At 36.0% G+C, this 15,839-nt stretch overlaps 1 long non-coding RNA gene across 4 annotated transcripts; it reads right to left on the reverse strand.

The window, feature by feature from the left end:
* Positions 1-3,369: 3,369 nt before the first annotated feature.
* On the reverse strand, positions 3,370-6,637 carry LOC132615975 (uncharacterized). 4 transcript variants are annotated; one of them, XR_009572919.1, is made up of 4 exons: positions 6,410-6,637; positions 5,544-5,853; positions 4,486-5,011; positions 3,370-4,372 (listed from the first exon to the last, which is right to left on the reverse strand). It is a non-coding gene; the product is annotated as an uncharacterized LOC132615975 (long non-coding RNA). The 4 variants fall into 4 exon arrangements; XR_009572918.1 differs by having other exon boundaries at positions 3,370-4,400; XR_009572917.1 differs by having other exon boundaries at positions 3,370-4,751; positions 4,860-5,011; positions 6,410-6,634.
* Between the last annotated feature and the right edge of the window lie 9,202 nt (positions 6,638-15,839).

Genomic DNA, 15,839 nt, shown 5'->3' on the forward strand with positions numbered 1-15,839 from the left:
AATCAGATAGCCGCACTGGGAACTGGCGCGAAGAATAGAAATAGGCAACAGGGGCCAGAACAGAGAGACTATACAGTGCCCTCCCATAAGCATCTATATAGAGGTTTGATTCCGCAAGAAAAATCTTTAGAAGTCTTATGTAGCGCAGGAACCTGTGACTTATCCATTATGTAGGGACCAAAAGCCTTCCGAGGGAGCTCGCTAGGTTGTAAAATGATCATATCATGGACAACGTGGCTTCATTTGGCTAAAGCATCTGAAATTTGATTTGCTTCACGATAGCAATGTTGGAAATTGTATTGTTGCTGATGCTTCAATTGTTGGATCTCACTGATGATCTCTTCTAAATGCCAAAATAGAATGAAGTAATTTGCAGGTAATGACGGGATTCCCCGTGATTAGTGGCCTCCTTCGCTAAATCTGAATAAGTTTTCGCCTTTTGAGCAATGTTGATGGCCTCAGAAGAATAAAAGGTGAAAGACAAACAACCCACGGCTATCATTTTCGCTAATTCTTCACGATCCTTCATTTTATTATATGATCCACTTAATTTACCGGTCTTTAGGTTCAGTCTTGTTTGGGTTAATCCCCCGGTGGCACCCTGAGCTTCTGCTATCTCTTCTTTCCAATTTGGATGATTGTTATCCAAATGTCTAGTCAATTGACCCGTCCCCCCTTTACTACCCCCAGTGCTATGCTTATAAGGTATCTCACAAATTTTACATGCAACATAATCTGGATTATTTTCTAATCGGGCAAAATAATTCCACACTAAGCTAGTTTTTTTTCCGGACGCTAGTTTATTTTCATGCTCCTTCAGGCAGTGGAGGACGACCCTGAGCCTGAGTTCGAGACTGAGAAATATCATTAGCGGGACTTGTGGGTGTATTATTGTCATTATCATCATCGTCTACTTGTATCTCAACTTCATTCTCATCTTTTATACCGTACGTTTCTTGTAATTCTATATAATTCATATCATGTGCACCCACACCTATATCGCCTATTTCACTAGGTGATGCTTGCGGAGTACGAGTATAATTTCTAGCACTAGTACTACCCCTACCACTACCACTACCGGATTTTTTCTTACCGCTACTACTATCACCGGAACATAAAGCTTTACCGATTCTTTTTAGTGGTTCCATTATGCAAATTAAAATAACAAAAATTAAAATTAAAATGCAAGAATTAAAGTACTAAATAAAAGTAAGAGATGGAACGAAGGTACCAAATTCTCGGAGATAACGAAATAACAACGTGATCGTAAATTGATGAATTGAATACTTGAAGCCTTCCACTTAATCTTGTTAATTGCAAGTTTGCAAAAACAATTAAAGTAGAATACTAAAATTATAGAAATTGTTGAAAATTAAGAGGGAAAGTGGGATAAAATGAGAGGATTGTAGTAAAAAATGGGTTAAAGTGTAATTTTTAAACTTAAAGGTCAAAAATAATTTTAAGGGGTTGAGGGGCCTTTTTTGGGACAACGGCTGAATTACAAAAAACAGCCTTTGGCAACGGTCACTAGTGCCCACTTTATTAATTCTGTGGGGCTCACCTGCCCATTAATTGAAAAAAAAAACAAAGGAAGAGCTAACTAGTTTTCAACTGTTGGAAAAAGTCCCTGCCCACTTTATTAATTCTCTGGGGCTCAGCTGACCATTAATTTTTTATTTTTTCTTAAAAAAGGAGAGCTAATTAGTTTTCATTTAGTAGCAATTAAATATTAATGGATCCGACTCCTCTTCATTTTCATTGTCTCCATTTTCCCCAAGCTCTTACTTGAATAAGAGACACATTACATGAGTTAAAATTAATAGTTAAGTTTTAATTAACTAAAGTAAGATTCTAACTATGGTTTGAATAATTAATAAATATTTCATATATTTGCTTCCAAAATTTTAAGAATCCCACAATTATAGCTACAGCTATTTTATTGGGATACAATGTTTTTAAAATACTTATTATTAGTAATAAATGTAGTACTTATTTTTTTTTATTTGAAGTGGGCCGGGCCGGGCCGATGCCCCGGTGGGCCATCACCCGGGCTGCTGGTGGGCCGGGCTGGTGGGCTGTCCACCTTGTCCGACCCAGCCCCCTAATAAAACCCACCTAGCCCAGCCCCTTACACCTCTTAGTGGGCTTGGGCCGGGCCAGTGGTGGGCTGAGTTTACCGGGTCGGGTCCGGGCTGGCCCGACCCACTTGACACCCTTGCCATATATTTATAGATTTAGAAGGATGACATTTCAGAATAGTTATGCTCTTTCACGAACGTACAGTGGTGTTTGCTCAATTTGAGACCTCCAAATATTAAAAACTGATTCAATAATATCTCTAATTAGGTGCCGTCTATTTTCCTTTTGGGAAAGAAAAATCATTATATTAAGTAATCGAACTGGATCTTGGAAACATGAACGAACTACATCCAATTTCTTTTTTTTCCAATCAACCCTCTTATCGAGCGGCTCTTTTATTCATATTTCAAACGAGTCCTATCTACCCAGCTACTCAGTAATCAGTTAATTAAGCTTGTCTGCTAGATTTAGCACAAGATGTAATGCATATGACCCCATAACAAAACTTGTATGTGTGTACGTCAAATAATAATAATAATAATAATAATAATAATAATAATAATAAATAAAAAAAAAAAAGTAGCAGGAGACAAAATCACCATCGTGCAAATCTTTATGGATATGCAAATTATTTTTTCTGTTACATAATTGACTTGTTTGATAAAGATGATTTCTTTACATGACAGTAATGATATGCAATTGTCTTCTTATAATAGTAAAATTATTGTTCTCAACTTCGTGATCCTTGAAATAATTAAGAACCTCGTAGTTGTAAATCTCAATCTTGACTATAAAATGAATATAATTTAATTATTAGCTTATCCACATCATAATTTAATTAGCACAAGTAGGTAAAAAATCACTGTGTAAGTCAAATTTATAACCTACTACTAAAACCTAGTTACTTCTTCCGTCCCAATTTATGTGACACAATTGAAATTTCGAGTGTCAGCCATGTTTTTCCTTGACCGAAATTTCTTTATATACCATTTAAATATTTTAAGTTGTTAATTATTCTGATTTATAGTACTTTTTATATAGTTTCCAAATACGAAAAAAGCTCCATATATGCCCGCGGACTATGCGAAATTGCACGCATTTACCCGTCGTTTAAAGGTCAGTCCGCCCATGCCCCTAACGTTATGTTTTGCGTCAACCATGCCCTTGAGTTAACGGAAAACTGACAAAAATATTGGAGGGCAAATTTGTGTAGTTCCGCATAGTATAGGGGCATATTTGATCCACTGAAATTCCTAAATATTATGGCACAATAACAACAATATGGCGCAAAATATCACTGCATTCGAAAACATAAAAAACATTTACAATTCATGCCTCCACCATTACATTACATCTAAATTATACAACTAAAAGATCAAATGCAATTACAACCATCCTTTAAAGATTATTTTCACAAACAAGAGTACCGTTTTACCTTTTCAAAAGATTTGTTTTACTAATGATAATATCTTTTTTTGTCAATTTGTTGATGAACTGGATAATTCTTTCTGGACATTTTTCGTCTTCCCAGTCCCAATATCTACACGATAATGCATGCAACAACTTCTTATTGTACCAATAGTTCTTAGATTGTTTTTGTAGTGCACTTTATGCTAGCCAATGATTTTTTGGTACTGCATTTTGAAACTCCAAGAATACACAAGAAGAAGAACTGAAATTCGTCATTGTGCACCTCGATTCCTTTACCACAAGGATACTTTATTTAGAAGATCTTTTGAGCGAGTACTCTTGCGATGTTTGTGGGAGGATGAAGCAGTCCAAGCTTTGCAAGAAGCAGATTTAGGAGTATGTGGATCACATCAATCTGGACCAAAGCTCCACTTTCACATAAAAAGGATGGGATATTATTGGCCAATGATGGTCAAAGATTGCTTGGATTATGCTTGAAGATGCAAGGCTTGTCAGTTTCATGCGAATTTTATACATTAGCCGCCCGAAGCATTAAACCCCACCATCGCATCTTGGCCATTTGATGCTTGGGGGTTGGACGTCGTTGGTCTGTTGCCGAAATCTTCTGGTGGACACTTATACATCTTGGTTGCAACCGATTACTTCTCAAAATGGGCCGAAGCTGTTGCTCTTAAATAAGTGAAGAAGGAGAATGTTGCGAACTTCATCCGAGTAAATATCATCTACCGCTTCGGCATTCCTCATTGCATAATAACGAACAATGGGAAGCCATTTGATAACAAATTGATGAACATGATTTGTGATCTCTTCGGTTTCAAGCAGCGTAAATCTTCTATGTATCATGCTATGGCTAACGGTCTAGCTGAAGCGTTCAATAAGACTTTGTGTAACTTGTTGAAAAAGGTTGTCTCCAAGTCAAAACGAGATTGGCATAAACGAATGGAAAAAGCTTTGTGGGCATATAAGACGACTTACCGTTCACCAACGCAAGAAACCCCATACTCGCTTGCTTATGGAGTTGAAGCAGTTCTACCACTTGAGCGCCAAATACCTTCTTTACGACTTGCTATTCAAGAAGGGCTATCTGAAAAGAAAATGCTCGATTGCATCTTGCAAAGTTAGAAGCACTTGATGAGAAAAGGCTGGAGGCTCAACAAAATCTTGAATGTTATCAAGCTCGTCTATCTCGTGCCTTCAATAAAAAGGTTCGCTTAAGGTCCTTCCAAGTGGGAGATCAAGTCCTTGTAGTAAGAAGAATCATTATCGTTTCCCATAAGTCTGGGGGCAAATTCACCTCAAAATGGGATGGACCATATGTCGTACAAGAAGCATATTCAAGTGGCACTTACAAGTTTGTTGATGCGGATGGCCTGAGGATCGGTCCTATCAACGCAAAGTTCTTGAAGAAGTACTATCCTTGAAGCAAGATGATGCTCCTTGACGTACGACCATAAACTGCATATTACTCCTGGCCCGCAAGAGTATAAACTGTGCACGGCTCCTAAAAAATCAGTCCATTAGGTTGAAAACCTCGCGAGAGGTAGCGTAGGCAAAAGTGAGGACATCAATAAATATCCGCTAGGTTGAAAACCTCGTGAGAGGCGGCCTAGGCAAAATTTGAGACACAAAAAAAAAATCCCCCTAGGTCGAAAACCTCATGAGAGGCGGCCTAGGAAAAAATTAGGACACAAAAAAAAAACTCATTTTCTGAAATACGAAATGACTTGATCCTTTTCACCGAGGTATGTAGGCCGCTTAGAGTTTCATTCTAAGCTCAGTGTCATGAGTTAAAAAAAAATCATTCTATGTGTTGTTCAAGTGAAGTATGATGAAATGAACTCTGCCTGATCACGTACATGCAGATCATATATACAAGCATCATTTCATTTAAATTTGGACCTTCACTAAATTCTGATGGTTCAATGGGGGCAAATTTCTATTTCCATGGGTTTCTTCAACGGGATAACTGTAATCTCTTAACAAGTTGAAGTCTTAAAATTCAGCAAGTCTTCAAGTTGAAGTTTCAATTATACCAAGTCTGGGGGCTGAAATTCTCAAATCTACCAAGTCTGCAATTTAAAGTCTTCAATTCCTCTGAATCTTCAAGTTGATGTTTCAAATCTACCAAGTCTGCGGGCTGAAAGTATCAAATCTGCCAAGTCTGCAATTTGAAGTCTTCACTCCTCCAAATCTTTAAGGTGAAGTTTTAAATCCATCACATCAGCATGCTAAGGTCCTCAAATCCGCCAAGACGGCAGGTTGAAGTCTCAAATCAACCATGTCGTCAAGTTGAAGTCTATAAATCCTCCAAATCTTCAAGATGAAGTTTCAAATTCACCAAATCTGCAAGTTGAAGTCTTTACATCCTCCAAGTCCGCAAGATGAAGTCTCAAATCTACTATATCCGCAAATTAAAGTCTTCAAATCCTTGAAGGCTTCTCGACCTTACCAGTCTTAAGGCGGGGACTAATATCCATCCCTTTGTGTCATAAGATTACCTTACGTTTCTTAGGGCGGGGATGGGTATCCATCCTTTTGCGCCATAAGATTACCCTACCGTTCTTAAGACGGGGACAAGTATCCATCCCTATGCGCCGTACGATTACCTTACCTTTCTTAAGGAGGGGATGAATATCCATCCCTTTGCGCCGTAAGATTACCTTACCTTTCTTAAGGCAGGGACAAGTATGCATCCCTTTGCGCCGTAAGATTACCTTACCGTTCTTCAGGCGGGGACGAGAATCCATCCCTTTGCGCCATAAGATTACCTTACCGTTCTTATGGCGGGGACGAGTGTCCATCCCTTTGCGTCGTAAGCTTACCTTATCGTTGTTAAGGCGCGGACAAGTGTCCATCCCTCCATAAGATTACTTTACCTTTTTTAAGGCGCGAAGCTTACCTTATCGCTCTTAAGGCGCGGACGAGTATCCATCCCTTTGCGCCTTTACACCTTCTTCATTTATGAATTGTTCCCTTCAACAAGAACTTGTCATTTTGATCTACAAAAAAAAAGGGATAAGAAATAAGGCACCGAAAGAAAACGCTAAAAAAATAATTACCTCTCAAAAGATGAACAGCGGAGCAAAGTTGGTATTCGCAAATTGGAGAGCACGTCCTTTTATAGAGCTGTACGGGAGGTCATTTAAGCACGTCCTTTATAGAGCTGTATAGGAGGTCATTTCCTTCTCCGAGTTAAAATCAAATTGGTAGAGTTATTGTCCTAGTTGAAAACGAAACCGTAGGGCGGTGGAAGTCTTCTAATCCATTTGGAGTTGGACAATTTATAGTATACTAGTATAGTTTGACATCATCGAGAAAAGAATGATGTTTGACATCCATGGCAAATAAAAAAATGATGCAACTCCAAAGTAGCTTCTTGAGAAGCAAAGCCCAATACGTAAATTGTATGGCGAATTGCCCTTCTTTTGGGGTGGTCTTTAAATTTTGCCCCTTATATTTGAAATATTTAAATTTTGTCCTTCGCTAAATCTCATGGGTTTCAGGTTCGAACCCCCACACAGTCAAAATTTTTAAAAATATTCGCAAGGCAGAGTTTAAATTTCGCTATGCCCCCATCGGCATACACTTGTGAAGGAATTAGCAAAGTTATGCCGGATCCGGCATACTTATGCCTTATGGGCAGACTTGGCATAAGTATGCCGGTTCCGGCATAACTTTGATAATTCCTTCACAAGTTTATGCCGGATCCGGCATAAAAGTTTGCTCATTAAAAGTATGCCCCCATCGGCATAAACTTGTTAAGGAATTACCAAACTTATGCCGATGAGGGCATACTTATGCCTTATGGGCAAACTTTGTCTTGAAGCATATATATGTATTTTTTTTTTAACTTTTCAAGGTAAACCTTTAGTAATGCCTTAACTAAGAGTGTGCCCATAAAACATAACTAAAAGTATGTCTCATAAGGCATAAGTTTTCCTTAAGGCATAACTAAAAGTTTGCCTTATAAGGCAAAGTTTAAATTTTGTATGCCCCCTCCGGCAGACTTTTAGTTATGTTTAACTAAAAGTCTGCTGGAAGGGGCAGACTTTGCCTTGAGGAGTAGACTTTTAGTTATGCCGGATCCGGCATAACTTTATTTTTTTTTTTAAAGATTGTATGCTGGATCCGGCATACACTCCCCCAGACCTGCCTTGCGAAATTATTTTTTTATTTTATGCCTGAACGGGGGTTCGAACCAAGAACTTCATGTATTCGCCCATCTTTCCAAGCAAAGGGCAAAATTTAAAGACCACAAATATGAAAGGCAAAATTTAAAGACCACAAATTTGAGGGGCAAAATTTAAAGACCGCCCCAAACGAAGGGCAATCCGCGCAAAAAAATGAATTGTATGAGACAATTTTAAACCTGCGAAATTAACAAGACATGGTGTATGAAATTTATTAAAATCATGGTTTCTCAAGGATACCATACAGAGGAAGCATGTCCAAATAAATTCATACTTCAAGTCTAGTCTTTATAGCATGTACTCGACAAGTTTTGAAGTAGGGGGCATTTGTGGACAATGAAATTTTATTGAATTTAAATCCGCAAGAAATTTGGATTATATTAAATTCAAGATATATTAGTCCAAATAAATACTATGGATTAATATAATTAGATTAATTATTTAAATCCAATAAATATGGATTTAATTAAAATGGTCCAATTTTACTGGGCTAGTTAATTAATTTGGGCTACAAATGATGAGCCCACTTTGCTAAGCTCAAGATGTCATCTAATCCTAGAGGCCCAAATCGGCACCATGTGTCAAATGACATGGCATGCCAAGTCAAACGAAGGAGCCAATAGGATCATGCTATGTGTCAAAATGATGCAGCATGCCTAGTCAATCAAAAGCCAATGAAGATGCGCCACGTGTACAAGTGACATGTTCTGGCCAATCAAATATCGACATGTCAGCTTAAATCTGATTGGTCGAAAGAAGTCAGTCCTTATACAACTCCTCCATCCTACAACTATAAATAAGGGTCTTATAATTAAGAAAAAATGACAGAAATTCTAACAAGAAGCCAGAAGGAGCTCGTGTATCAAATGCTGCAGATTTCTCAACAAGCTAAAAAACATTTAAGCACTCAAGTCTTTCTCTAGAAGTTCTAGAGATCAAGATGAAGATTCAAGATCAAGCTTCAAGCCTTGAATCCAAGTACAAGTTCAAGATCAAGACCACCACATTCAAGATCAAACTCAAAGTCCCTTGAATTCATTATTGAAAAGGCGAATCAGAGGATTCCTAGAGATTGTAACACTCATATTCTGAAATCAAATAATACGATTGTTGCGATATTTTCCTATCTTAATTATTATATTCTCGACGCGAATTTTATTGTCTACACTCCTGCTGTTCTAAAAACTCTTCTTCTTGGTACATTTCCTGTACTGGTGTCTACTGTGTATTGGTCACCAGTGGTTCTTTGGAATGGGCTAGAACTAGATACACTAGATTCCATTAATTCTTTTTGACTTATTATTGAATCTAGTTCTATTTCTTTATCACTTTCTTGTATGTCTTCTAATATTTTATCAAATTCGTCTAATTTCTTTTGGGACATACTTTCTACTCTATATCCCCAATTATCGGTTCTAACTTCACATATTTTAAAATGGTTTATTGCTTCTTCTAATGTCAAATTTCCTCATTTACATTTAAAATTTTTATTTGTGTCTTTTTTATGGATTTCTCTTGCTCTTTCTATGGATATATCGACTTCAAAATCTTCTTGTATTATCTCTATATTCATTAGGTTTGACTCAGTAGTGTCATTTTTGTCTAAAGTACTTTCTTCTTCTATATCTCTGTTTGTTGTATAACTATAATTAGTAAATCTTATAGACTTCTCTCCTCTAGAATTAGTGTACATTAGATGAGATTCTGGCTGCAAAATCTTTTTCTTATTAAAATCTTCTAAATGTCATTCTAATCATGCATATTCTTCAGGATTTATTTTTATGGGTTTGATTAATTTTATTCCTCTGTTTTCTATTACTTCCACTACATCTTCTACCTTAATTATTTTCCATTACTTCCACTACATCTTCTACCTTAATTTTGAATTTTGTATTACTATTATTGGTCATTTTTTCTAGAAATCCTACGCACATTAATAGATTATTACCATCGCTCATTTCTTCGTATCCTTTTGTCTGCATTCCTATTTTAATAAATTTTCCAAATTCTGCTAAATTTATTATGAAGTCTGGGCTAATGTAAAAAAAATTCCTCCATTATTTGTCATATCTACTTCTGTTATTCCTATCATTGACTTCTTCATGTCTGACCGTCTATCATCATAGATTACTATTAATACTTTAGTTCCAAGATTTTTTCTAGTTAATCCTGTTACTATTAATCCCATATGCATTAAACTTCTTGGAGTATTATTTATTCGTTTTACTGCCTCTGGATTTATTAAGTTTATAGTTGTAACTTTAGTTCCTATGGCTGATAATTGTTCCTCTCTATAATGTCTGTATAATTGTGTTGTACTTGAGAACTGTCCTATATTGTATAAAGTCTTTGGATTTAGTAGTCTTAATTGATTTTGTTGGAATATTTGTATATCTCTATCTATGTCTATTACTTCACTTAATTGTTGGTTATCTTCTTCTGGTCTTCTTCTACTTAAAATTCTTCATAGTAGATTATTACCTATTCTATTATATGAAAAATTTACTCTTGGTCTTTCTTGTCTTTCTAATCCTCCTTCGTTTCTCGATCTAATTGAAAAAAGGTCCATTTTTGTGGTTTTCTGGTATCATTCTAAAATTTCATAAAACGTTCAAAGAACTTAGTGGAAAATTTCAGAGAAAGTTCAAAGAACTCAGTGGAAAATATTTATATGGTTTTTATCAAATGTTAAAATAATCCTCCTCGGTACTTCCTCACTTCTCGATGTACTATTATCATGTAGTTATATTTCTATATTATTGTAAATTATCTAGATTCTGTCTAGTTATGAATCTTGCTACACTGTTCATCTCTCTCTTTTAACCTTTGTTCTTAATAATCTTCTTTTTTAACCACACCCCGGCCATGGCCAACATCGTCCTTTAGTATTTATTGGACATTAAAACGACCGCTTTATCACTTAGGAATTTACAGGTTAATCCATTGAGTTTATTAAGAAGTTAAGAGAACAACCATATACTAAGAGTAACAGATTCATAAAAACATTGATTTACATAAACATTGACATAATTTACATAGTAAGGAGAATAGTACGGAAAAACATAGTAATAAAACTTACACGATTTAACGACGGAGGGAGTTTTCCCTTTCGGGGAACCCCAAAAACTACTTCACACTAGGAGAATTATTGAAAACTAATACTATTTTACAATAGAAGATTATATTACAAGAATTTTGGTGAGGGAAAAGATTTCAGGCATTTGAAAGAGAAGGGGAATATGGAGTTTGTGGGTGAGTGTTTTTGATGATGTCTTTGCTTCTCCACAAATGGTCTTATTTAAAGGGGCCCGGCGGACTCCAACTTCGGACTTCAAAATATTAAAGAATCTTTCTGAGTTCAGCCGGGTGCTCTTTGGGCCCTATCATCACATGAAACTTTTAGAAGAAACTTTATATTATTGTCCTTTTGCTGATCTGTCCTTTGTTGTAGCTTACTTTATGAAAACTTGCTTTAGTTACTTTATCTATATTTTCTTCTAGCCGTTGCTTCCTCTTCCAACGAATCTTTCTTTTCTTCTTCTATTGTCTTTGGCTATCATAATTCAACGAATCTTTTCCTTTCTTCTTTTGTCTTTTAGCTATCATAATTCAACAAATCTTTTCTTTTCTTCTTTTGTCTTTGGCTATCATAATTACCTCTTTACTAATTTCTTCATGTGTCTAAATTATGTAGTGCCACGGAATCAAAAATCATTCCAGAATCTACATCATTTGGATCTTGCGAGTCTTGAAATGCACTGTTCTGAAAATTTACCATGTCTCCTTCAAGATTTGAACTATGGACTGGCGACATCCCTAGACTTAAAGATAATTCTGGACCAGGATTTTGGACTATATGTTTATCTTGTTCTTCTTTGTCTGAAAAAATCTTTCTAATGTTTGTTGTAAACACCTAATTTTTTACCAAACATAAGTTTTTACACCCTTTTGGCTTTTAAATATTTCTTTTAGGTGTAGATTAGATATTTTGATTTTTATGTCAATTTTAGTTAGCTTTAAAAATTGAAAACTTTAAAAATAGAGTCACATTTCAGAATAAATCTTGTTTTCATTTTTATTTTTAAGAGAAAAGAAATTTGCAAAAAAAAAAATGTGTGTTTTCTTCTAATTTAAGTTTGGATAAATAAGCTAGTGATTTTAGTATTTTACTTAGTTACGTTTTGTTTATTTATTTTTTGGACTAGCTATTTAACTAGTCTATATTTTCATTACTCTAAAAGTGATTAATTAGCATTTTTATCTTTTAAAGAAAGTATCCAAAAAAGTAAAGACAAATACTAACCTAAAAAAAAAAAAAACATCCAGCAACCTAAACTACCCCATCACCCTCACGTTCCCATCCTAAATTAACTACCCAAGACAAACCCCTTCCCCAACTCCCACTCCCTCAATCCCTTTTTTTATGCAACCAATACACATGCACACAACCATCTACACATACACACACCTATATAAATGCATATACACGCACAGAAACAGATAGATAGACAACCACAAACACAGAAAAACAACGTAGGAAAGAGGGAATGGAACAACAAAAAGCAAAAGAAAGGAGTAGAAAAAAAAAGCAATAGAGAAAAAAAAAGCAACAACGAGTAAAAAAAAAAAAACACAGAAGACCAACATAGAGCAAAGAAAAAAAAAACGCACAGAATATAAAGAAAACAGAGAGCAAAATAACTTGAAGAAATCCATGTTCATCTTCATGTCGACTGGTCCGTTTGAGGTTTAACGTTGGGGTCTCTGGTCGTCGGTTCCATTCAAAGTCACCGGCGGGTTTTCCCGGTAAACGCCGTGTTTGCTTTCATATTTAGCCGGTATGTTTCCTCTTTATTAATGCACTCCATTGATATCTATTCCTTAATCTTCCTTTAGTTTCATGTTCCTGGGTTATTCAATTATGATACTCAAAATATGGAAACTTCCTGTACGTTGGTACATTTCCTTGCATATATGTCTGTAATTTCTACGTTGTTTGTTGTTGGTGATATATATATTCTATTTAGTCCATATCATGATTTAGTTAGCATTGTGAATATTTTTCGCCCCTCCCCATTGTGTTAAATCATTCATTTGACACATGAATTTGATTTGGTATTTAAGGTCTCCGTGCGTTTGTTTTAGTCATTGTTTACTTATAATTCTACTCTCATTACAATATTTAAATGCAAAGATTTATTTGTTTACTTGAGATGTTTTGCAAGAATGATTTTTTTTTTATATATTGAAGTTGCAGTATTCAATTTGTTGGGTATTAGTTCACTACTGATAATTAAAAGTAGAGTTAATGTTATATGTTCATCCCTGCTTGTTCTGAATGTGCTTGTTCTGGAGGTCTTATTTTTATTATTAAAGTGTTAGAAGAGATGAAGATCTTACATCAAATGCTTTGTTGTGGTGGTTTGTATCAATACTGGAAAAATCTAGTTTTTTTCATGTATTTAATCTATATTATATGGACATACCTTTATTCTTCTCAAAGCTTTAGTTTTATGAAATCTTTTTAATATCTTTGGTATCTACGGAGGTTGGAAAAATTTATTACTTGATACCATGTTTCAGTAATTACACGAAAACTAGTAAAAGTGATTTCGTAGGCCTATAATTAAGGTCCGATTAATTTATTGATTGATTAGCGGAGAAATACTTTAGCTATAAATTTTCTATTTATCGAGATTGAGGTCGCAACTATGCGCCTTAGTAAAATGTAAACAATAGTAAGCAAATCACAGGCATAGCTAATAAATACATTTTATCCAAAAAATAAATTTTAGGCAGCTATAAGTCGATAAAGCGACCGTGCTAGAACCACGGGACTTGGGGAATGCCTAATACCTTCTCCCCGGTCAACAAAATTCCTTACCCGGTTTTTTGTTTCGCAGACCTATAAATAGAGTCATTTCCTTTTGATTAGGGACAATAAGGTGACTTGGAACACCAAAACTCAATTCCAAGTGGCGACTCTGTAATAAATAGATAATCCCTTTTCAAAACGTCACTTTAATTGGAAAATCCCTTCTAATAAATATAAACTTAAATTTATTTATTTTTCGTGGAAAAAAAAAGGGTGTGACATTTGTTTAACTATATTTTCTATTTCCCCTTTTTTTTCCATCTTGGCAAGTATACTTTTCTTTGTAGATGTAGCTCCTTGTGTTAGTGTCTTTGGTAGTCTTCGCATTGTCTGGAGAGATGAACACGCATCATTTTCACTTTTTGGCAAAGTGACAACCATCAACGGATTTGATAAGTCTTTACTGGTTACCGTTTGAACTAGACTAGCTATATCATTATCCAACACAGTGGATCTAACTGCATTCATTGGGGAATGCACACCCGTCTCATCCATTTTAGTCTGAGATTGTGCTAACTCGAACTTGACTGCTTGTAATCTGTGTTCTAACATCTTTACTTGCTCCAATAACTTAAATTTTTCTTGGATCAATGTCTCATTTTTCTGGTTTAGTCTTTTAAAGGCTTCGGTCATAGAGGAACGGTGATCACAAAAAATTACTTTGTCTGTGGCTTTTTGAATGGTATACTGGGGAATTTTGCCTGGGTTGTCACGACCCATTTTGCTTAGGCCGCGTGGGCACCTACCTTTCTCACCTCGGTAGGTAAACCCTTAACTCAACATTCACAACTAATAGAAAATTGCGGAAAAAGTAAAATAATGTAAGTCTCATAATATGATATAAAATAAACAAGTGCGGAAGTAAATGAAATCCACCCAGTATCTGGTATGGTCATACAAGAGCATCTAAATCCAAATACTAAAATTCTAAATAATGATACATAAGTAGTCTCCAATCATGTCTCAGAATGGAAAGCGAGACATAAGTAATAAGAGAGTCTTCAAGGCCAGCGGACGCCATGCTCACCCTGGAAACTATAGTGGAAGCTGAAGAGTCGATTAGCCACGGGTCAGAGAAGTAGATCCGACCTGGGACTCTACATTCATAAAAGAATGCAGCAAATGTAAGTCAGTACAAACAGCAGTACTGATAAGCATCATCGGCCGACTAAGCATAGTTAACACAATTCAGAAGATAAGGAAGATAAGCAAATAAATCAACCAAGCATGAGATAATATAATCGTAACCGAGTATCCATCATCCCCTATGTAAGCATCTAAACCCCAATATAATAAGTCTGAGTATATCCGATCCGAACCAATCACCACAAGAGAATCATCACAGTCCAATCATCAATAACACAATCATCATAATACAGTCATCACAATATCTCACTCAAGTCATAATGCAATGCAGTGCAATAATGGTATGAATGTGATGCCATGCCATGCAAATGAGGTGTACACATGTACTCCGGACAGAAATATCAACGTCTCGATAGCACAACCTAGCGTGACTCGTGAAGTCTAAGTACCACCCGTTCCGGATCTTTGCCCAACAGACAGACGGGACCCTGGCTAATTGCTCACAGGGGGAGTCTCAGTGGCACCACCCTAGGGGACCTGCGGAGTCCATGCACTAACAACGATTCCGGGATAACATCGGAATCGACCATGCAACAATGATGCCTGAATATAACCATCGGACATCGACCTCCTCACAATCACTCAAAAGAGTTTGTCGAATATCAGTTTCATAAATCAACGATTCTGGAATAGAACCTCGGACATCGGCCTTTTTACAATCATTCAAGTAAAAGAGTTTATCAAATATCAGTTTCGCTCAATCAACGATACCGGATCATCTCCGGGTATCGGCCATGCATGATAAATATGAGAGAATGCGTGCAATGTATATGTCAATCACCAACAGTCCAGTTCAATATCACAAATACCACAACGGATATGCCAACAACATATCATATTACAATACCAACAGTAGGTATGCCAACATATATCAATAACTCAAGTACCAACAGTGGGTACGCCAACAATATATCAGTAATCTCAAGTACCAACAGTGGGTATGCCAACAATATATCTAAGTACAAATACCAATAACGGATATGTCAATCCTATCTGAATTAGGACAACAAGCAGAATTCGATATCTACCAACTACACATGGCATCAAACCAACAGAATTGAACAATCAAACGCACACAACGGGGTGGCTAGTCCCAACACGTATCAGGGCCCAACCTA

Source organism: Lycium barbarum, chromosome 10, assembly GCF_019175385.1.
Source record: "Lycium barbarum isolate Lr01 chromosome 10, ASM1917538v2, whole genome shotgun sequence".
NCBI classification, from domain to species: Eukaryota; Viridiplantae; Streptophyta; class Magnoliopsida; order Solanales; family Solanaceae; genus Lycium; species Lycium barbarum.